A 19,938-nucleotide genomic window follows, 5' to 3' on the forward strand; every position below is an offset into this window, starting at 1 on the left:
TGGACCCAACATCTTCAGATTCAGGCATCGCCACACTATCGGCGAAATTTTGCTAATTTTTTGCAGGCCGCACTGGCGCATGCTTTTGCACGGCTTTCCGTACCTGCGTAGCATCGACGTTTTATTTTCTCTTATCTCTTCACTTGCCTTTGAGCGACACGGTATGAATATGCGTTACTGCGACTTTTTCAAATTTTCTGGAACGACATTTGACGTCCCTTGATCACCGAACGAAATCAGAAGTCTTTTCGTTTTTTCTGGGCGTTCTTGCCATATTTTCTGTTTTGCCCTGTGCGTCAGTTTTCTTAATTTCATTATTCGTTTTTTCCCAGTTTGTGGCGTGACGGGAATTTTGTTGCTGTTTCAGTTCTCAGTCGTAGTGGTGACTGTTTTGCGTTTTTCTCTGTTTTTCTCATTATTTTCATTTCACTTATTGTAAAAAAAAAATAAAAAAAAAAAAGGTGCTGTTGGCTCCCTTCTTTTTTTTTGTTATTATGTCGCTACCCCTGGCAGCCCAATAAAAAAAGAAAGGTGCTGTTGGATCCCTTACATTTTCTCCTTTTTGCATCGCTACCCCTGCCAGCCCTCTTTTCATACTACCTTTCCGTTGTGACAAAGATGCTTCCTTCAGCAATTTAAACGTGCCAAGAAATCCTTGACAATAACGAAACACTACGAATCGACAGATGTGATCTGAAATAAGCCCGGGCCTCCTACTGTTTCGTAGCAGTGCAAAGTTCCAACAAAAAGAAATTGAAAATAAACGACTGTAATAAACATAAGATACGATATTAATGGCCTCAGCTCGAAGAAGAATGTGCCAAGGAAGATTTCCAAAGAGTCTCTGGAGATAACAAAACAGTACGAACCGACAGATACGTTCTGAAATACGTCAGGGCTTATTGTTTTGTTGCATTGTACGGCTGCAGATTTGTAAACAAAAATTTCTCTTTCGTCGCTAGAAGAGATGGATGCTTTGGCGACCCTCCTGTGTCCTGCGTCCCTGTTTTCGCACCTTTCCACGGCACGGCGCTGCCCTACCCGCCGCAAACGGCGTCTCGGACACGCCCGTTAGGCCCACGGCCGTCTCGCAGATGTTTGTCGTGCTTGTACTGTCATATGGGCCACGACCCGAGCGGCAGCGAGCGGCAGTCGAGCAAAGTCGGGACAAGTCGGGACGGGGACAGGGATAGGAATGGTGCGAATGCACTGCGAACTACGCAGACACCTGGTGTGAGGCGAGGCGAGGCGAGGAAGCCCACATCGCTACCAGTGGCGCCCTCCAGCACGACACTGCCACACCCCGCACAGGCCCTCCGCTGGACACCAGGGACAAGATGCGCCCTCCGCTAGTGTCGAAGGCTGCACGCGCCCAGCGAATGACAGGACGTGCAACGAGCAGCAGTGCGTCTCACACACGCGGCGGTGCGCCCGCTAATTCGGCCGTCGCTCCGCTGGGACGCCGGGCGCGCCCCCCGCGCCGTCCTCGAGGAGCCGGCTGTTGCGGAAGGAAGTGCTTTCGTCAAATGCGGCGGAAAACTAACATTTTGTGTATTGGGAGAGAAGCCGAACGCGTATTCTGCCGTGCTCCTACATTACATGAGTGCCAACGGCCATACCATGATGATTGCACCGGTTCTCGTCCGATCACCGAAGTTAAGCATCATTGGGCCCGGTTAGTACTTGGATGGGTGACCGCCTGGGAAACCCGGGTGCTGTTGGCTCCCTTCTTTTTTTTTGTTATTATGTCGCTACCCCTGGCAGCCCAATAAAAAAAGAAAGGTGCTGTTGGATCCCTTACATTTTCTCCTTTTTGCATCGCTACCCCTGCCAGCCCTCTTTTCATACTACCTTTCCGTTGTGACAAAGATGCTTCCTTCAGCAATTTAAACGTGCCAAGAAATCCTTGACAATAACGAAACACTACGAATCGACAGATGTGATCTGAAATAAGCCCGGGCCTCCTACTGTTTCGTAGCAGTGCAAAGTTCCAACAAAAAGAAATTGAAAATAAACGACTGTAATAAACATAAGATACGATATTAATGGCCTCAGCTCGAAGAAGAATGTGCCAAGGAAGATTTCCAAAGAGTCTCTGGAGATAACAAAACAGTACGAACCGACAGATACGTTCTGAAATACGTCAGGGCTTATTGTTTTGTTGCATTGTACGGCTGCAGATTTGTAAACAAAAATTTCTCTTTCGTCGCTAGAAGAGATGGATGCTTTGGCGACCCTCCTGTGTCCTGCGTCCCTGTTTTCGCACCTTTCCACGGCACGGCGCTGCCCTACCCGCCGCAAACGGCGTCTCGGACACGCCCGTTAGGCCCACGGCCGTCTCGCAGATGTTTGTCGTGCTTGTACTGTCATATGGGCCACGACCCGAGCGGCAGCGAGCGGCAGTCGAGCAAAGTCGGGACAAGTCGGGACGGGGACAGGGATAGGAATGGTGCGAATGCACTGCGAACTACGCAGACACCTGGTGTGAGGCGAGGCGAGGCGAGGAAGCCCACATCGCTACCAGTGGCGCCCTCCAGCACGACACTGCCACACCCCGCACAGGCCCTCCGCTGGACACCAGGGACAAGATGCGCCCTCCGCTAGTGTCGAAGGCTGCACGCGCCCAGCGAATGACAGGACGTGCAACGAGCAGCAGTGCGTCTCACACACGCGGCGGTGCGCCCGCTAATTCGGCCGTCGCTCCGCTGGGACGCCGGGCGCGCCCCCCGCGCCGTCCTCGAGGAGCCGGCTGTTGCGGAAGGAAGTGCTTTCGTCAAATGCGGCGGAAAACTAACATTTTGTGTATTGGGAGAGAAGCCGAACGCGTATTCTGCCGTGCTCCTACATTACATGAGTGCCAACGGCCATACCATGATGATTGCACCGGTTCTCGTCCGATCACCGAAGTTAAGCATCATTGGGCCCGGTTAGTACTTGGATGGGTGACCGCCTGGGAAACCCGGGTGCTGTTGGCTCCCTTCTTTTTTTTTGTTATTATGTCGCTACCCCTGGCAGCCCAATAAAAAAAGAAAGGTGCTGTTGGATCCCTTACATTTTCTCCTTTTTGCATCGCTACCCCTGCCAGCCCTCTTTTCATACTACCTTTCCGTTGTGACAAAGATGCTTCCTTCAGCAATTTAAACGTGCCAAGAAATCCTTGACAATAACGAAACACTACGAATCGACAGATGTGATCTGAAATAAGCCCGGGCCTCCTACTGTTTCGTAGCAGTGCAAAGTTCCAACAAAAAGAAATTGAAAATAAACGACTGTAATAAACATAAGATACGATATTAATGGCCTCAGCTCGAAGAAGAATGTGCCAAGGAAGATTTCCAAAGAGTCTCTGGAGATAACAAAACAGTACGAACCGACAGATACGTTCTGAAATACGTCAGGGCTTATTGTTTTGTTGCATTGTACGGCTGCAGATTTGTAAACAAAAATTTCTCTTTCGTCGCTAGAAGAGATGGATGCTTTGGCGACCCTCCTGTGTCCTGCGTCCCTGTTTTCGCACCTTTCCACGGCACGGCGCTGCCCTACCCGCCGCAAACGGCGTCTCGGACACGCCCGTTAGGCCCACGGCCGTCTCGCAGATGTTTGTCGTGCTTGTACTGTCATATGGGCCACGACCCGAGCGGCAGCGAGCGGCAGTCGAGCAAAGTCGGGACAAGTCGGGACGGGGACAGGGATAGGAATGGTGCGAATGCACTGCGAACTACGCAGACACCTGGTGTGAGGCGAGGCGAGGCGAGGCGAGGAAGCCCACATCGCTACCAGTGGCGCCCTCCAGCACGACACTGCCACACCCCGCACAGGCCCTCCGCTGGACACCAGGGACAAGATGCGCCCTCCGCTAGTGTCGAAGGCTGCACGCGCCCAGCGAATGACAGGACGTGCAACGAGCAGCAGTGCGTCTCACACACGCGGCGGTGCGCCCGCTAATTCGGCCGTCGCTCCGCTGGGACGCCGGGCGCGCCCCCCGCGCCGTCCTCGAGGAGCCGGCTGTTGCGGAAGGAAGTGCTTTCGTCAAATGCGGCGGAAAACTAACATTTTGTGTATTGGGAGAGAAGCCGAACGCGTATTCTGCCGTGCTCCTACATTACATGAGTGCCAACGGCCATACCATGATGATTGCACCGGTTCTCGTCCGATCACCGAAGTTAAGCATCATTGGGCCCGGTTAGTACTTGGATGGGTGACCGCCTGGGAAACCCGGGTGCTGTTGGCTCCCTTCTTTTTTTTTGTTATTATGTCGCTACCCCTGGCAGCCCAATAAAAAAAGAAAGGTGCTGTTGGATCCCTTACATTTTCTCCTTTTTGCATCGCTACCCCTGCCAGCCCTCTTTTCATACTACCTTTCCGTTGTGACAAAGATGCTTCCTTCAGCAATTTAAACGTGCCAAGAAATCCTTGACAATAACGAAACACTACGAATCGACAGATGTGATCTGAAATAAGCCCGGGCCTCCTACTGTTTCGTAGCAGTGCAAAGTTCCAACAAAAAGAAATTGAAAATAAACGACTGTAATAAACATAAGATACGATATTAATGGCCTCAGCTCGAAGAAGAATGTGCCAAGGAAGATTTCCAAAGAGTCTCTGGAGATAACAAAACAGTACGAACCGACAGATACGTTCTGAAATACGTCAGGGCTTATTGTTTTGTTGCATTGTACGGCTGCAGATTTGTAAACAAAAATTTCTCTTTCGTCGCTAGAAGAGATGGATGCTTTGGCGACCCTCCTGTGTCCTGCGTCCCTGTTTTCGCACCTTTCCACGGCACGGCGCTGCCCTACCCGCCGCAAACGGCGTCTCGGACACGCCCGTTAGGCCCACGGCCGTCTCGCAGATGTTTGTCGTGCTTGTACTGTCATATGGGCCACGACCCGAGCGGCAGCGAGCGGCAGTCGAGCAAAGTCGGGACAAGTCGGGACGGGGACAGGGATAGGAATGGTGCGAATGCACTGCGAACTACGCAGACACCTGGTGTGAGGCGAGGCGAGGCGAGGCGAGGAAGCCCACATCGCTACCAGTGGCGCCCTCCAGCACGACACTGCCACACCCCGCACAGGCCCTCCGCTGGACACCAGGGACAAGATGCGCCCTCCGCTAGTGTCGAAGGCTGCACGCGCCCAGCGAATGACAGGACGTGCAACGAGCAGCAGTGCGTCTCACACACGCGGCGGTGCGCCCGCTAATTCGGCCGTCGCTCCGCTGGGACGCCGGGCGCGCCCCCCGCGCCGTCCTCGAGGAGCCGGCTGTTGCGGAAGGAAGTGCTTTCGTCAAATGCGGCGGAAAACTAACATTTTGTGTATTGGGAGAGAAGCCGAACGCGTATTCTGCCGTGCTCCTACATTACATGAGTGCCAACGGCCATACCATGATGATTGCACCGGTTCTCGTCCGATCACCGAAGTTAAGCATCATTGGGCCCGGTTAGTACTTGGATGGGTGACCGCCTGGGAAACCCGGGTGCTGTTGGCTCCCTTCTTTTTTTTTGTTATTATGTCGCTACCCCTGGCAGCCCAATAAAAAAAGAAAGGTGCTGTTGGATCCCTTACATTTTCTCCTTTTTGCATCGCTACCCCTGCCAGCCCTCTTTTCATACTACCTTTCCGTTGTGACAAAGATGCTTCCTTCAGCAATTTAAACGTGCCAAGAAATCCTTGACAATAACGAAACACTACGAATCGACAGATGTGATCTGAAATAAGCCCGGGCCTCCTACTGTTTCGTAGCAGTGCAAAGTTCCAACAAAAAGAAATTGAAAATAAACGACTGTAATAAACATAAGATACGATATTAATGGCCTCAGCTCGAAGAAGAATGTGCCAAGGAAGATTTCCAAAGAGTCTCTGGAGATAACAAAACAGTACGAACCGACAGATACGTTCTGAAATACGTCAGGGCTTATTGTTTTGTTGCATTGTACGGCTGCAGATTTGTAAACAAAAATTTCTCTTTCGTCGCTAGAAGAGATGGATGCTTTGGCGACCCTCCTGTGTCCTGCGTCCCTGTTTTCGCACCTTTCCACGGCACGGCGCTGCCCTACCCGCCGCAAACGGCGTCTCGGACACGCCCGTTAGGCCCACGGCCGTCTCGCAGATGTTTGTCGTGCTTGTACTGTCATATGGGCCACGACCCGAGCGGCAGCGAGCGGCAGTCGAGCAAAGTCGGGACAAGTCGGGACGGGGACAGGGATAGGAATGGTGCGAATGCACTGCGAACTACGCAGACACCTGGTGTGAGGCGAGGCGAGGCGAGGAAGCCCACATCGCTACCAGTGGCGCCCTCCAGCACGACACTGCCACACCCCGCACAGGCCCTCCGCTGGACACCAGGGACAAGATGCGCCCTCCGCTAGTGTCGAAGGCTGCACGCGCCCAGCGAATGACAGGACGTGCAACGAGCAGCAGTGCGTCTCACACACGCGGCGGTGCGCCCGCTAATTCGGCCGTCGCTCCGCTGGGACGCCGGGCGCGCCCCCCGCGCCGTCCTCGAGGAGCCGGCTGTTGCGGAAGGAAGTGCTTTCGTCAAATGCGGCGGAAAACTAACATTTTGTGTATTGGGAGAGAAGCCGAACGCGTATTCTGCCGTGCTCCTACATTACATGAGTGCCAACGGCCATACCATGATGATTGCACCGGTTCTCGTCCGATCACCGAAGTTAAGCATCATTGGGCCCGGTTAGTACTTGGATGGGTGACCGCCTGGGAAACCCGGGTGCTGTTGGCTCCCTTCTTTTTTTTTGTTATTATGTCGCTACCCCTGGCAGCCCAATAAAAAAAGAAAGGTGCTGTTGGATCCCTTACATTTTCTCCTTTTTGCATCGCTACCCCTGCCAGCCCTCTTTTCATACTACCTTTCCGTTGTGACAAAGATGCTTCCTTCAGCAATTTAAACGTGCCAAGAAATCCTTGACAATAACGAAACACTACGAATCGACAGATGTGATCTGAAATAAGCCCGGGCCTCCTACTGTTTCGTAGCAGTGCAAAGTTCCAACAAAAAGAAATTGAAAATAAACGACTGTAATAAACATAAGATACGATATTAATGGCCTCAGCTCGAAGAAGAATGTGCCAAGGAAGATTTCCAAAGAGTCTCTGGAGATAACAAAACAGTACGAACCGACAGATACGTTCTGAAATACGTCAGGGCTTATTGTTTTGTTGCATTGTACGGCTGCAGATTTGTAAACAAAAATTTCTCTTTCGTCGCTAGAAGAGATGGATGCTTTGGCGACCCTCCTGTGTCCTGCGTCCCTGTTTTCGCACCTTTCCACGGCACGGCGCTGCCCTACCCGCCGCAAACGGCGTCTCGGACACGCCCGTTAGGCCCACGGCCGTCTCGCAGATGTTTGTCGTGCTTGTACTGTCATATGGGCCACGACCCGAGCGGCAGCGAGCGGCAGTCGAGCAAAGTCGGGACAAGTCGGGACGGGGACAGGGATAGGAATGGTGCGAATGCACTGCGAACTACGCAGACACCTGGTGTGAGGCGAGGCGAGGCGAGGAAGCCCACATCGCTACCAGTGGCGCCCTCCAGCACGACACTGCCACACCCCGCACAGGCCCTCCGCTGGACACCAGGGACAAGATGCGCCCTCCGCTAGTGTCGAAGGCTGCACGCGCCCAGCGAATGACAGGACGTGCAACGAGCAGCAGTGCGTCTCACACACGCGGCGGTGCGCCCGCTAATTCGGCCGTCGCTCCGCTGGGACGCCGGGCGCGCCCCCCGCGCCGTCCTCGAGGAGCCGGCTGTTGCGGAAGGAAGTGCTTTCGTCAAATGCGGCGGAAAACTAACATTTTGTGTATTGGGAGAGAAGCCGAACGCGTATTCTGCCGTGCTCCTACATTACATGAGTGCCAACGGCCATACCATGATGATTGCACCGGTTCTCGTCCGATCACCGAAGTTAAGCATCATTGGGCCCGGTTAGTACTTGGATGGGTGACCGCCTGGGAAACCCGGGTGCTGTTGGCTCCCTTCTTTTTTTTTGTTATTATGTCGCTACCCCTGGCAGCCCAATAAAAAAAGAAAGGTGCTGTTGGATCCCTTACATTTTCTCCTTTTTGCATCGCTACCCCTGCCAGCCCTCTTTTCATACTACCTTTCCGTTGTGACAAAGATGCTTCCTTCAGCAATTTAAACGTGCCAAGAAATCCTTGACAATAACGAAACACTACGAATCGACAGATGTGATCTGAAATAAGCCCGGGCCTCCTACTGTTTCGTAGCAGTGCAAAGTTCCAACAAAAAGAAATTGAAAATAAACGACTGTAATAAACATAAGATACGATATTAATGGCCTCAGCTCGAAGAAGAATGTGCCAAGGAAGATTTCCAAAGAGTCTCTGGAGATAACAAAACAGTACGAACCGACAGATACGTTCTGAAATACGTCAGGGCTTATTGTTTTGTTGCATTGTACGGCTGCAGATTTGTAAACAAAAATTTCTCTTTCGTCGCTAGAAGAGATGGATGCTTTGGCGACCCTCCTGTGTCCTGCGTCCCTGTTTTCGCACCTTTCCACGGCACGGCGCTGCCCTACCCGCCGCAAACGGCGTCTCGGACACGCCCGTTAGGCCCACGGCCGTCTCGCAGATGTTTGTCGTGCTTGTACTGTCATATGGGCCACGACCCGAGCGGCAGCGAGCGGCAGTCGAGCAAAGTCGGGACAAGTCGGGACGGGGACAGGGATAGGAATGGTGCGAATGCACTGCGAACTACGCAGACACCTGGTGTGAGGCGAGGCGAGGCGAGGCGAGGAAGCCCACATCGCTACCAGTGGCGCCCTCCAGCACGACACTGCCACACCCCGCACAGGCCCTCCGCTGGACACCAGGGACAAGATGCGCCCTCCGCTAGTGTCGAAGGCTGCACGCGCCCAGCGAATGACAGGACGTGCAACGAGCAGCAGTGCGTCTCACACACGCGGCGGTGCGCCCGCTAATTCGGCCGTCGCTCCGCTGGGACGCCGGGCGCGCCCCCCGCGCCGTCCTCGAGGAGCCGGCTGTTGCGGAAGGAAGTGCTTTCGTCAAATGCGGCGGAAAACTAACATTTTGTGTATTGGGAGAGAAGCCGAACGCGTATTCTGCCGTGCTCCTACATTACATGAGTGCCAACGGCCATACCATGATGATTGCACCGGTTCTCGTCCGATCACCGAAGTTAAGCATCATTGGGCCCGGTTAGTACTTGGATGGGTGACCGCCTGGGAAACCCGGGTGCTGTTGGCTCCCTTCTTTTTTTTTGTTATTATGTCGCTACCCCTGGCAGCCCAATAAAAAAAGAAAGGTGCTGTTGGATCCCTTACATTTTCTCCTTTTTGCATCGCTACCCCTGCCAGCCCTCTTTTCATACTACCTTTCCGTTGTGACAAAGATGCTTCCTTCAGCAATTTAAACGTGCCAAGAAATCCTTGACAATAACGAAACACTACGAATCGACAGATGTGATCTGAAATAAGCCCGGGCCTCCTACTGTTTCGTAGCAGTGCAAAGTTCCAACAAAAAGAAATTGAAAATAAACGACTGTAATAAACATAAGATACGATATTAATGGCCTCAGCTCGAAGAAGAATGTGCCAAGGAAGATTTCCAAAGAGTCTCTGGAGATAACAAAACAGTACGAACCGACAGATACGTTCTGAAATACGTCAGGGCTTATTGTTTTGTTGCATTGTACGGCTGCAGATTTGTAAACAAAAATTTCTCTTTCGTCGCTAGAAGAGATGGATGCTTTGGCGACCCTCCTGTGTCCTGCGTCCCTGTTTTCGCACCTTTCCACGGCACGGCGCTGCCCTACCCGCCGCAAACGGCGTCTCGGACACGCCCGTTAGGCCCACGGCCGTCTCGCAGATGTTTGTCGTGCTTGTACTGTCATATGGGCCACGACCCGAGCGGCAGCGAGCGGCAGTCGAGCAAAGTCGGGACAAGTCGGGACGGGGACAGGGATAGGAATGGTGCGAATGCACTGCGAACTACGCAGACACCTGGTGTGAGGCGAGGCGAGGCGAGGCGAGGAAGCCCACATCGCTACCAGTGGCGCCCTCCAGCACGACACTGCCACACCCCGCACAGGCCCTCCGCTGGACACCAGGGACAAGATGCGCCCTCCGCTAGTGTCGAAGGCTGCACGCGCCCAGCGAATGACAGGACGTGCAACGAGCAGCAGTGCGTCTCACACACGCGGCGGTGCGCCCGCTAATTCGGCCGTCGCTCCGCTGGGACGCCGGGCGCGCCCCCCGCGCCGTCCTCGAGGAGCCGGCTGTTGCGGAAGGAAGTGCTTTCGTCAAATGCGGCGGAAAACTAACATTTTGTGTATTGGGAGAGAAGCCGAACGCGTATTCTGCCGTGCTCCTACATTACATGAGTGCCAACGGCCATACCATGATGATTGCACCGGTTCTCGTCCGATCACCGAAGTTAAGCATCATTGGGCCCGGTTAGTACTTGGATGGGTGACCGCCTGGGAAACCCGGGTGCTGTTGGCTCCCTTCTTTTTTTTTGTTATTATGTCGCTACCCCTGGCAGCCCAATAAAAAAAGAAAGGTGCTGTTGGATCCCTTACATTTTCTCCTTTTTGCATCGCTACCCCTGCCAGCCCTCTTTTCATACTACCTTTCCGTTGTGACAAAGATGCTTCCTTCAGCAATTTAAACGTGCCAAGAAATCCTTGACAATAACGAAACACTACGAATCGACAGATGTGATCTGAAATAAGCCCGGGCCTCCTACTGTTTCGTAGCAGTGCAAAGTTCCAACAAAAAGAAATTGAAAATAAACGACTGTAATAAACATAAGATACGATATTAATGGCCTCAGCTCGAAGAAGAATGTGCCAAGGAAGATTTCCAAAGAGTCTCTGGAGATAACAAAACAGTACGAACCGACAGATACGTTCTGAAATACGTCAGGGCTTATTGTTTTGTTGCATTGTACGGCTGCAGATTTGTAAACAAAAATTTCTCTTTCGTCGCTAGAAGAGATGGATGCTTTGGCGACCCTCCTGTGTCCTGCGTCCCTGTTTTCGCACCTTTCCACGGCACGGCGCTGCCCTACCCGCCGCAAACGGCGTCTCGGACACGCCCGTTAGGCCCACGGCCGTCTCGCAGATGTTTGTCGTGCTTGTACTGTCATATGGGCCACGATCCGAGCGGCAGCGAGCGGCAGTCGAGCAAAGTCGGGACAAGTCGGGACGGGGACAGGGATAGGAATGGTGCGAATGCACTGCGAACTACGCAGACACCTGGTGTGAGGCGAGGCGAGGCGAGGCGAGGAAGCCCACATCGCTACCAGTGGCGCCCTCCAGCACGACACTGCCACACCCCGCACAGGCCCTCCGCTGGACACCAGGGACAAGATGCGCCCTCCGCTAGTGTCGAAGGCTGCACGCGCCCAGCGAATGACAGGACGTGCAACGAGCAGCAGTGCGTCTCACACACGCGGCGGTGCGCCCGCTAATTCGGCCGTCGCTCCGCTGGGACGCCGGGCGCGCCCCCCGCGCCGTCCTCGAGGAGCCGGCTGTTGCGGAAGGAAGTGCTTTCGTCAAATGCGGCGGAAAACTAACATTTTGTGTATTGGGAGAGAAGCCGAACGCGTATTCTGCCGTGCTCCTACATTACATGAGTGCCAACGGCCATACCATGATGATTGCACCGGTTCTCGTCCGATCACCGAAGTTAAGCATCATTGGGCCCGGTTAGTACTTGGATGGGTGACCGCCTGGGAAACCCGGGTGCTGTTGGCTCCCTTCTTTTTTTTTGTTATTATGTCGCTACCCCTGGCAGCCCAATAAAAAAAGAAAGGTGCTGTTGGATCCCTTACATTTTCTCCTTTTTGCATCGCTACCCCTGCCAGCCCTCTTTTCATACTACCTTTCCGTTGTGACAAAGATGCTTCCTTCAGCAATTTAAACGTGCCAAGAAATCCTTGACAATAACGAAACACTACGAATCGACAGATGTGATCTGAAATAAGCCCGGGCCTCCTACTGTTTCGTAGCAGTGCAAAGTTCCAACAAAAAGAAATTGAAAATAAACGACTGTAATAAACATAAGATACGATATTAATGGCCTCAGCTCGAAGAAGAATGTGCCAAGGAAGATTTCCAAAGAGTCTCTGGAGATAACAAAACAGTACGAACCGACAGATACGTTCTGAAATACGTCAGGGCTTATTGTTTTGTTGCATTGTACGGCTGCAGATTTGTAAACAAAAATTTCTCTTTCGTCGCTAGAAGAGATGGATGCTTTGGCGACCCTCCTGTGTCCTGCGTCCCTGTTTTCGCACCTTTCCACGGCACGGCGCTGCCCTACCCGCCGCAAACGGCGTCTCGGACACGCCCGTTAGGCCCACGGCCGTCTCGCAGATGTTTGTCGTGCTTGTACTGTCATATGGGCCACGACCCGAGCGGCAGCGAGCGGCAGTCGAGCAAAGTCGGGACAAGTCGGGACGGGGACAGGGATAGGAATGGTGCGAATGCACTGCGAACTACGCAGACACCTGGTGTGAGGCGAGGCGAGGCGAGGCGAGGAAGCCCACATCGCTACCAGTGGCGCCCTCCAGCACGACACTGCCACACCCCGCACAGGCCCTCCGCTGGACACCAGGGACAAGATGCGCCCTCCGCTAGTGTCGAAGGCTGCACGCGCCCAGCGAATGACAGGACGTGCAACGAGCAGCAGTGCGTCTCACACACGCGGCGGTGCGCCCGCTAATTCGGCCGTCGCTCCGCTGGGACGCCGGGCGCGCCCCCCGCGCCGTCCTCGAGGAGCCGGCTGTTGCGGAAGGAAGTGCTTTCGTCAAATGCGGCGGAAAACTAACATTTTGTGTATTGGGAGAGAAGCCGAACGCGTATTCTGCCGTGCTCCTACATTACATGAGTGCCAACGGCCATACCATGATGATTGCACCGGTTCTCGTCCGATCACCGAAGTTAAGCATCATTGGGCCCGGTTAGTACTTGGATGGGTGACCGCCTGGGAAACCCGGGTGCTGTTGGCTCCCTTCTTTTTTTTTGTTATTATGTCGCTACCCCTGGCAGCCCAATAAAAAAAGAAAGGTGCTGTTGGATCCCTTACATTTTCTCCTTTTTGCATCGCTACCCCTGCCAGCCCTCTTTTCATACTACCTTTCCGTTGTGACAAAGATGCTTCCTTCAGCAATTTAAACGTGCCAAGAAATCCTTGACAATAACGAAACACTACGAATCGACAGATGTGATCTGAAATAAGCCCGGGCCTCCTACTGTTTCGTAGCAGTGCAAAGTTCCAACAAAAAGAAATTGAAAATAAACGACTGTAATAAACATAAGATACGATATTAATGGCCTCAGCTCGAAGAAGAATGTGCCAAGGAAGATTTCCAAAGAGTCTCTGGAGATAACAAAACAGTACGAACCGACAGATACGTTCTGAAATACGTCAGGGCTTATTGTTTTGTTGCATTGTACGGCTGCAGATTTGTAAACAAAAATTTCTCTTTCGTCGCTAGAAGAGATGGATGCTTTGGCGACCCTCCTGTGTCCTGCGTCCCTGTTTTCGCACCTTTCCACGGCACGGCGCTGCCCTACCCGCCGCAAACGGCGTCTCGGACACGCCCGTTAGGCCCACGGCCGTCTCGCAGATGTTTGTCGTGCTTGTACTGTCATATGGGCCACGACCCGAGCGGCAGCGAGCGGCAGTCGAGCAAAGTCGGGACAAGTCGGGACGGGGACAGGGATAGGAATGGTGCGAATGCACTGCGAACTACGCAGACACCTGGTGTGAGGCGAGGCGAGGCGAGGAAGCCCACATCGCTACCAGTGGCGCCCTCCAGCACGACACTGCCACACCCCGCACAGGCCCTCCGCTGGACACCAGGGACAAGATGCGCCCTCCGCTAGTGTCGAAGGCTGCACGCGCCCAGCGAATGACAGGACGTGCAACGAGCAGCAGTGCGTCTCACACACGCGGCGGTGCGCCCGCTAATTCGGCCGTCGCTCCGCTGGGACGCCGGGCGCGCCCCCCGCGCCGTCCTCGAGGAGCCGGCTGTTGCGGAAGGAAGTGCTTTCGTCAAATGCGGCGGAAAACTAACATTTTGTGTATTGGGAGAGAAGCCGAACGCGTATTCTGCCGTGCTCCTACATTACATGAGTGCCAACGGCCATACCATGATGATTGCACCGGTTCTCGTCCGATCACCGAAGTTAAGCATCATTGGGCCCGGTTAGTACTTGGATGGGTGACCGCCTGGGAAACCCGGGTGCTGTTGGCTCCCTTCTTTTTTTTTGTTATTATGTCGCTACCCCTGGCAGCCCAATAAAAAAAGAAAGGTGCTGTTGGATCCCTTACATTTTCTCCTTTTTGCATCGCTACCCCTGCCAGCCCTCTTTTCATACTACCTTTCCGTTGTGACAAAGATGCTTCCTTCAGCAATTTAAACGTGCCAAGAAATCCTTGACAATAACGAAACACTACGAATCGACAGATGTGATCTGAAATAAGCCCGGGCCTCCTACTGTTTCGTAGCAGTGCAAAGTTCCAACAAAAAGAAATTGAAAATAAACGACTGTAATAAACATAAGATACGATATTAATGGCCTCAGCTCGAAGAAGAATGTGCCAAGGAAGATTTCCAAAGAGTCTCTGGAGATAACAAAACAGTACGAACCGACAGATACGTTCTGAAATACGTCAGGGCTTATTGTTTTGTTGCATTGTACGGCTGCAGATTTGTAAACAAAAATTTCTCTTTCGTCGCTAGAAGAGATGGATGCTTTGGCGACCCTCCTGTGTCCTGCGTCCCTGTTTTCGCACCTTTCCACGGCACGGCGCTGCCCTACCCGCCGCAAACGGCGTCTCGGACACGCCCGTTAGGCCCACGGCCGTCTCGCAGATGTTTGTCGTGCTTGTACTGTCATATGGGCCACGACCCGAGCGGCAGCGAGCGGCAGTCGAGCAAAGTCGGGACAAGTCGGGACGGGGACAGGGATAGGAATGGTGCGAATGCACTGCGAACTACGCAGACACCTGGTGTGAGGCGAGGCGAGGCGAGGAAGCCCACATCGCTACCAGTGGCGCCCTCCAGCACGACACTGCCACACCCCGCACAGGCCCTCCGCTGGACACCAGGGACAAGATGCGCCCTCCGCTAGTGTCGAAGGCTGCACGCGCCCAGCGAATGACAGGACGTGCAACGAGCAGCAGTGCGTCTCACACACGCGGCGGTGCGCCCGCTAATTCGGCCGTCGCTCCGCTGGGACGCCGGGCGCGCCCCCCGCGCCGTCCTCGAGGAGCCGGCTGTTGCGGAAGGAAGTGCTTTCGTCAAATGCGGCGGAAAACTAACATTTTGTGTATTGGGAGAGAAGCCGAACGCGTATTCTGCCGTGCTCCTACATTACATGAGTGCCAACGGCCATACCATGATGATTGCACCGGTTCTCGTCCGATCACCGAAGTTAAGCATCATTGGGCCCGGTTAGTACTTGGATGGGTGACCGCCTGGGAAACCCGGGTGCTGTTGGCTCCCTTCTTTTTTTTTGTTATTATGTCGCTACCCCTGGCAGCCCAATAAAAAAAGAAAGGTGCTGTTGGATCCCTTACATTTTCTCCTTTTTGCATCGCTACCCCTGCCAGCCCTCTTTTCATACTACCTTTCCGTTGTGACAAAGATGCTTCCTTCAGCAATTTAAACGTGCCAAGAAATCCTTGACAATAACGAAACACTACGAATCGACAGATGTGATCTGAAATAAGCCCGGGCCTCCTACTGTTTCGTAGCAGTGCAAAGTTCCAACAAAAAGAAATTGAAAATAAACGACTGTAATAAACATAAGATACGATATTAATGGCCTCAGCTCGAAGAAGAATGTGCCAAGGAAGATTTCCAAAGAGTCTCTGGAGATAACAAAACAGTACGAACCGACAGATACGTTCTGAAATACGTCAGGGCTTATTGTTTTGTTGCATTGTACGGCTGCAGATTTGTAAACAAAAATTTCTCTTTCGTCGCTAGAAGAGATGGATGCTTTGGCGACCCTCCTGTGTCCTGCGTCCCTGTTTTCGCACCTTTCCACGGCACGGCGCTGCCCTACCCGCCGCAAACGGCGTCTCGGACACGCCCGTTAGGCCCACGGCCGTCTCGCAGATGTTTGTCGTGCTTGTACTGTCATATGGGCCACGACCCGAGCGGCAGCGAGCGGCAGTCGAGCAAAGTCGGGACAAGTCGGGACGGGGACAGGGATAGGAATGGTGCGAATGCACTGCGAACTACGCAGACACCTGGTGTGAGGCGAGGCGAGGCGAGGAAGCCCACATCGCTACCAGTGGCGCCCTCCAGCACGACACTGCCACACCCCGCACAGGCCCTCCGCTGGACACCAGGGACAAGATGCGCCCTCCGCTAGTGTCGAAGGCTGCACGCGCCCAGCGAATGACAGGACGTGCAACGAGCAGCAGTGCGTCTCACACACGCGGCGGTGCGCCCGCTAATTCGGCCGTCGCTCCGCTGGGACGCCGGGCGCGCCCCCCGCGCCGTCCTCGAGGAGCCGGCTGTTGCGGAAGGAAGTGCTTTCGTCAAATGCGGCGGAAAACTAACATTTTGTGTATTGGGAGAGAAGCCGAACGCGTATTCTGCCGTGCTCCTACATTACATGAGTGCCAACGGCCATACCATGATGATTGCACCGGTTCTCGTCCGATCACCGAAGTTAAGCATCATTGGGCCCGGTTAGTACTTGGATGGGTGACCGCCTGGGAAACCCGGGTGCTGTTGGCTCCCTTCTTTTTTTTTGTTATTATGTCGCTACCCCTGGCAGCCCAATAAAAAAAGAAAGGTGCTGTTGGATCCCTTACATTTTCTCCTTTTTGCATCGCTACCCCTGCCAGCCCTCTTTTCATACTACCTTTCCGTTGTGACAAAGATGCTTCCTTCAGCAATTTAAACGTGCCAAGAAATCCTTGACAATAACGAAACACTACGAATCGACAGATGTGATCTGAAATAAGCCCGGGCCTCCTACTGTTTCGTAGCAGTGCAAAGTTCCAACAAAAAGAAATTGAAAATAAACGACTGTAATAAACATAAGATACGATATTAATGGCCTCAGCTCGAAGAAGAATGTGCCAAGGAAGATTTCCAAAGAGTCTCTGGAGATAACAAAACAGTACGAACCGACAGATACGTTCTGAAATACGTCAGGGCTTATTGTTTTGTTGCATTGTACGGCTGCAGATTTGTAAACAAAAATTTCTCTTTCGTCGCTAGAAGAGATGGATGCTTTGGCGACCCTCCTGTGTCCTGCGTCCCTGTTTTCGCACCTTTCCACGGCACGGCGCTGCCCTACCCGCCGCAAACGGCGTCTCGGACACGCCCGTTAGGCCCACGGCCGTCTCGCAGATGTTTGTCGTGCTTGTACTGTCATATGGGCCACGACCCGAGCGGCAGCGAGCGGCAGTCGAGCAAAGTCGGGACAAGTCGGGACGGGGACAGGGATAGGAATGGTGCGAATGCACTGCGAACTACGCAGACACCTGGTGTGAGGCGAGGCGAGGCGAGGCGAGGAAGCCCACATCGCTACCAGTGGCGCCCTCCAGCACGACACTGCCACACCCCGCACAGGCCCTCCGCTGGACACCAGGGACAAGATGCGCCCTCCGCTAGTGTCGAAGGCTGCACGCGCCCAGCGAATGACAGGACGTGCAACGAGCAGCAGTGCGTCTCACACACGCGGCGGTGCGCCCGCTAATTCGGCCGTCGCTCCGCTGGGACGCCGGGCGCGCCCCCCGCGCCGTCCTCGAGGAGCCGGCTGTTGCGGAAGGAAGTGCTTTCGTCAAATGCGGCGGAAAACTAACATTTTGTGTATTGGGAGAGAAGCCGAACGCGTATTCTGCCGTGCTCCTACATTACATGAGTGCCAACGGCCATACCATGATGATTGCACCGGTTCTCGTCCGATCACCGAAGTTAAGCATCATTGGGCCCGGTTAGTACTTGGATGGGTGACCGCCTGGGAAACCCGGGTGCTGTTGGCTCCCTTCTTTTTTTTTGTTATTATGTCGCTACCCCTGGCAGCCCAATAAAAAAAGAAAGGTGCTGTTGGATCCCTTACATTTTCTCCTTTTTGCATCGCTACCCCTGCCAGCCCTCTTTTCATACTACCTTTCCGTTGTGACAAAGATGCTTCCTTCAGCAATTTAAACGTGCCAAGAAATCCTTGACAATAACGAAACACTACGAATCGACAGATGTGATCTGAAATAAGCCCGGGCCTCCTACTGTTTCGTAGCAGTGCAAAGTTCCAACAAAAAGAAATTGAAAATAAACGACTGTAATAAACATAAGATACGATATTAATGGCCTCAGCTCGAAGAAGAATGTGCCAAGGAAGATTTCCAAAGAGTCTCTGGAGATAACAAAACAGTACGAACCGACAGATACGTTCTGAAATACGTCAGGGCTTATTGTTTTGTTGCATTGTACGGCTGCAGATTTGTAAACAAAAATTTCTCTTTCGTCGCTAGAAGAGATGGATGCTTTGGCGACCCTCCTGTGTCCTGCGTCCCTGTTTTCGCACCTTTCCACGGCACGGCGCTGCCCTACCCGCCGCAAACGGCGTCTCGGACACGCCCGTTAGGCCCACGGCCGTCTCGCAGATGTTTGTCGTGCTTGTACTGTCATATGGGCCACGACCCGAGCGGCAGCGAGCGGCAGTCGAGCAAAGTCGGGACAAGTCGGGACGGGGACAGGGATAGGAATGGTGCGAATGCACTGCGAACTACGCAGACACCTGGTGTGAGGCGAGGCGAGGCGAGGAAGCCCACATCGCTACCAGTGGCGCCCTCCAGCACGACACTGCCACACCCCGCACAGGCCCTCCGCTGGACACCAGGGACAAGATGCGCCCTCCGCTAGTGTCGAAGGCTGCACGCGCCCAGCGAATGACAGGACGTGCAACGAGCAGCAGTGCGTCTCACACACGCGGCGGTGCGCCCGCTAATTCGGCCGTCGCTCCGCTGGGACGCCGGGCGCGCCCCCCGCGCCGTCCTCGAGGAGCCGGCTGTTGCGGAAGGAAGTGCTTTCGTCAAATGCGGCGGAAAACTAACATTTTGTGTATTGGGAGAGAAGCCGAACGCGTATTCTGCCGTGCTCCTACATTACATGAGTGCCAACGGCCATACCATGATGATTGCACCGGTTCTCGTCCGATCACCGAAGTTAAGCATCATTGGGCCCGGTTAGTACTTGGATGGGTGACCGCCTGGGAAACCCGGGTGCTGTTGGCTCCCTTCTTTTTTTTTGTTATTATGTCGCTACCCCTGGCAGCCCAATAAAAAAAGAAAGGTGCTGTTGGATCCCTTACATTTTCTCCTTTTTGCATCGCTACCCCTGCCAGCCCTCTTTTCATACTACCTTTCCGTTGTGACAAAGATGCTTCCTTCAGCAATTTAAACGTGCCAAGAAATCCTTGACAATAACGAAACACTACGAATCGACAGATGTGATCTGAAATAAGCCCGGGCCTCCTACTGTTTCGTAGCAGTGCAAAGTTCCAACAAAAAGAAATTGAAAATAAACGACTGTAATAAACATAAGATACGATATTAATGGCCTCAGCTCGAAGAAGAATGTGCCAAGGAAGATTTCCAAAGAGTCTCTGGAGATAACAAAACAGTACGAACCGACAGATACGTTCTGAAATACGTCAGGGCTTATTGTTTTGTTGCATTGTACGGCTGCAGATTTGTAAACAAAAATTTCTCTTTCGTCGCTAGAAGAGATGGATGCTTTGGCGACCCTCCTGTGTCCTGCGTCCCTGTTTTCGCACCTTTCCACGGCACGGCGCTGCCCTACCCGCCGCAAACGGCGTCTCGGACACGCCCGTTAGGCCCACGGCCGTCTCGCAGATGTTTGTCGTGCTTGTACTGTCATATGGGCCACGACCCGAGCG

The 19,938-nt window shown here is 53.4% G+C and overlaps 15 non-coding genes across 15 annotated transcripts; all 15 read left to right on the top strand.

The window, feature by feature from the left end:
- Nucleotides 1-1,605: 1,605 nt before the first annotated feature.
- Nucleotides 1,606-1,724, top strand: LOC124750782. The gene has a single exon (XR_007011949.1). It is a non-coding gene; the product is annotated as a 5S ribosomal RNA (ribosomal RNA).
- Nucleotides 1,725-2,856: 1,132 nt separating this feature from the next.
- Nucleotides 2,857-2,975, top strand: LOC124750794. Its single transcript, XR_007011960.1, has one exon. It is a non-coding gene; the product is annotated as a 5S ribosomal RNA (ribosomal RNA).
- A 1,137-nt stretch (nt 2,976-4,112) lies between these two features.
- On the top strand, nt 4,113-4,231 carry LOC124750806. The gene has a single exon (XR_007011971.1). It is a non-coding gene; the product is annotated as a 5S ribosomal RNA (ribosomal RNA).
- A 1,137-nt stretch (nt 4,232-5,368) lies between these two features.
- LOC124750811 lies at nt 5,369-5,487 on the top strand. Its single transcript, XR_007011972.1, has one exon. It is a non-coding gene; the product is annotated as a 5S ribosomal RNA (ribosomal RNA).
- A 1,132-nt stretch (nt 5,488-6,619) lies between these two features.
- On the top strand, nt 6,620-6,738 carry LOC124750812. Its single transcript, XR_007011973.1, has one exon. It is a non-coding gene; the product is annotated as a 5S ribosomal RNA (ribosomal RNA).
- A 1,132-nt stretch (nt 6,739-7,870) lies between these two features.
- Nucleotides 7,871-7,989, top strand: LOC124750783. Its single transcript, XR_007011950.1, has one exon. It is a non-coding gene; the product is annotated as a 5S ribosomal RNA (ribosomal RNA).
- A 1,137-nt stretch (nt 7,990-9,126) lies between these two features.
- LOC124750784 lies at nt 9,127-9,245 on the top strand. The gene has a single exon (XR_007011951.1). It is a non-coding gene; the product is annotated as a 5S ribosomal RNA (ribosomal RNA).
- Nucleotides 9,246-10,382: 1,137 nt separating this feature from the next.
- LOC124750786 lies at nt 10,383-10,501 on the top strand. Its single transcript, XR_007011952.1, has one exon. It is a non-coding gene; the product is annotated as a 5S ribosomal RNA (ribosomal RNA).
- A 1,137-nt stretch (nt 10,502-11,638) lies between these two features.
- LOC124750787 lies at nt 11,639-11,757 on the top strand. The gene has a single exon (XR_007011953.1). It is a non-coding gene; the product is annotated as a 5S ribosomal RNA (ribosomal RNA).
- A 1,137-nt stretch (nt 11,758-12,894) lies between these two features.
- On the top strand, nt 12,895-13,013 carry LOC124750788. The gene has a single exon (XR_007011954.1). It is a non-coding gene; the product is annotated as a 5S ribosomal RNA (ribosomal RNA).
- A 1,132-nt stretch (nt 13,014-14,145) lies between these two features.
- Nucleotides 14,146-14,264, top strand: LOC124750789. Its single transcript, XR_007011955.1, has one exon. It is a non-coding gene; the product is annotated as a 5S ribosomal RNA (ribosomal RNA).
- Nucleotides 14,265-15,396: 1,132 nt separating this feature from the next.
- On the top strand, nt 15,397-15,515 carry LOC124750790. Its single transcript, XR_007011956.1, has one exon. It is a non-coding gene; the product is annotated as a 5S ribosomal RNA (ribosomal RNA).
- Nucleotides 15,516-16,647: 1,132 nt separating this feature from the next.
- On the top strand, nt 16,648-16,766 carry LOC124750791. The gene has a single exon (XR_007011957.1). It is a non-coding gene; the product is annotated as a 5S ribosomal RNA (ribosomal RNA).
- Nucleotides 16,767-17,903: 1,137 nt separating this feature from the next.
- On the top strand, nt 17,904-18,022 carry LOC124750792. The gene has a single exon (XR_007011958.1). It is a non-coding gene; the product is annotated as a 5S ribosomal RNA (ribosomal RNA).
- Nucleotides 18,023-19,154: 1,132 nt separating this feature from the next.
- On the top strand, nt 19,155-19,273 carry LOC124750793. Its single transcript, XR_007011959.1, has one exon. It is a non-coding gene; the product is annotated as a 5S ribosomal RNA (ribosomal RNA).
- Nucleotides 19,274-19,938: the final 665 nt, after the last annotated feature.

Source organism: Schistocerca piceifrons, unplaced genomic scaffold (genome assembly GCF_021461385.2).
Source record: "Schistocerca piceifrons isolate TAMUIC-IGC-003096 unplaced genomic scaffold, iqSchPice1.1 HiC_scaffold_446, whole genome shotgun sequence".
Taxonomy (NCBI): Eukaryota; Metazoa; Arthropoda; class Insecta; order Orthoptera; family Acrididae; genus Schistocerca; species Schistocerca piceifrons.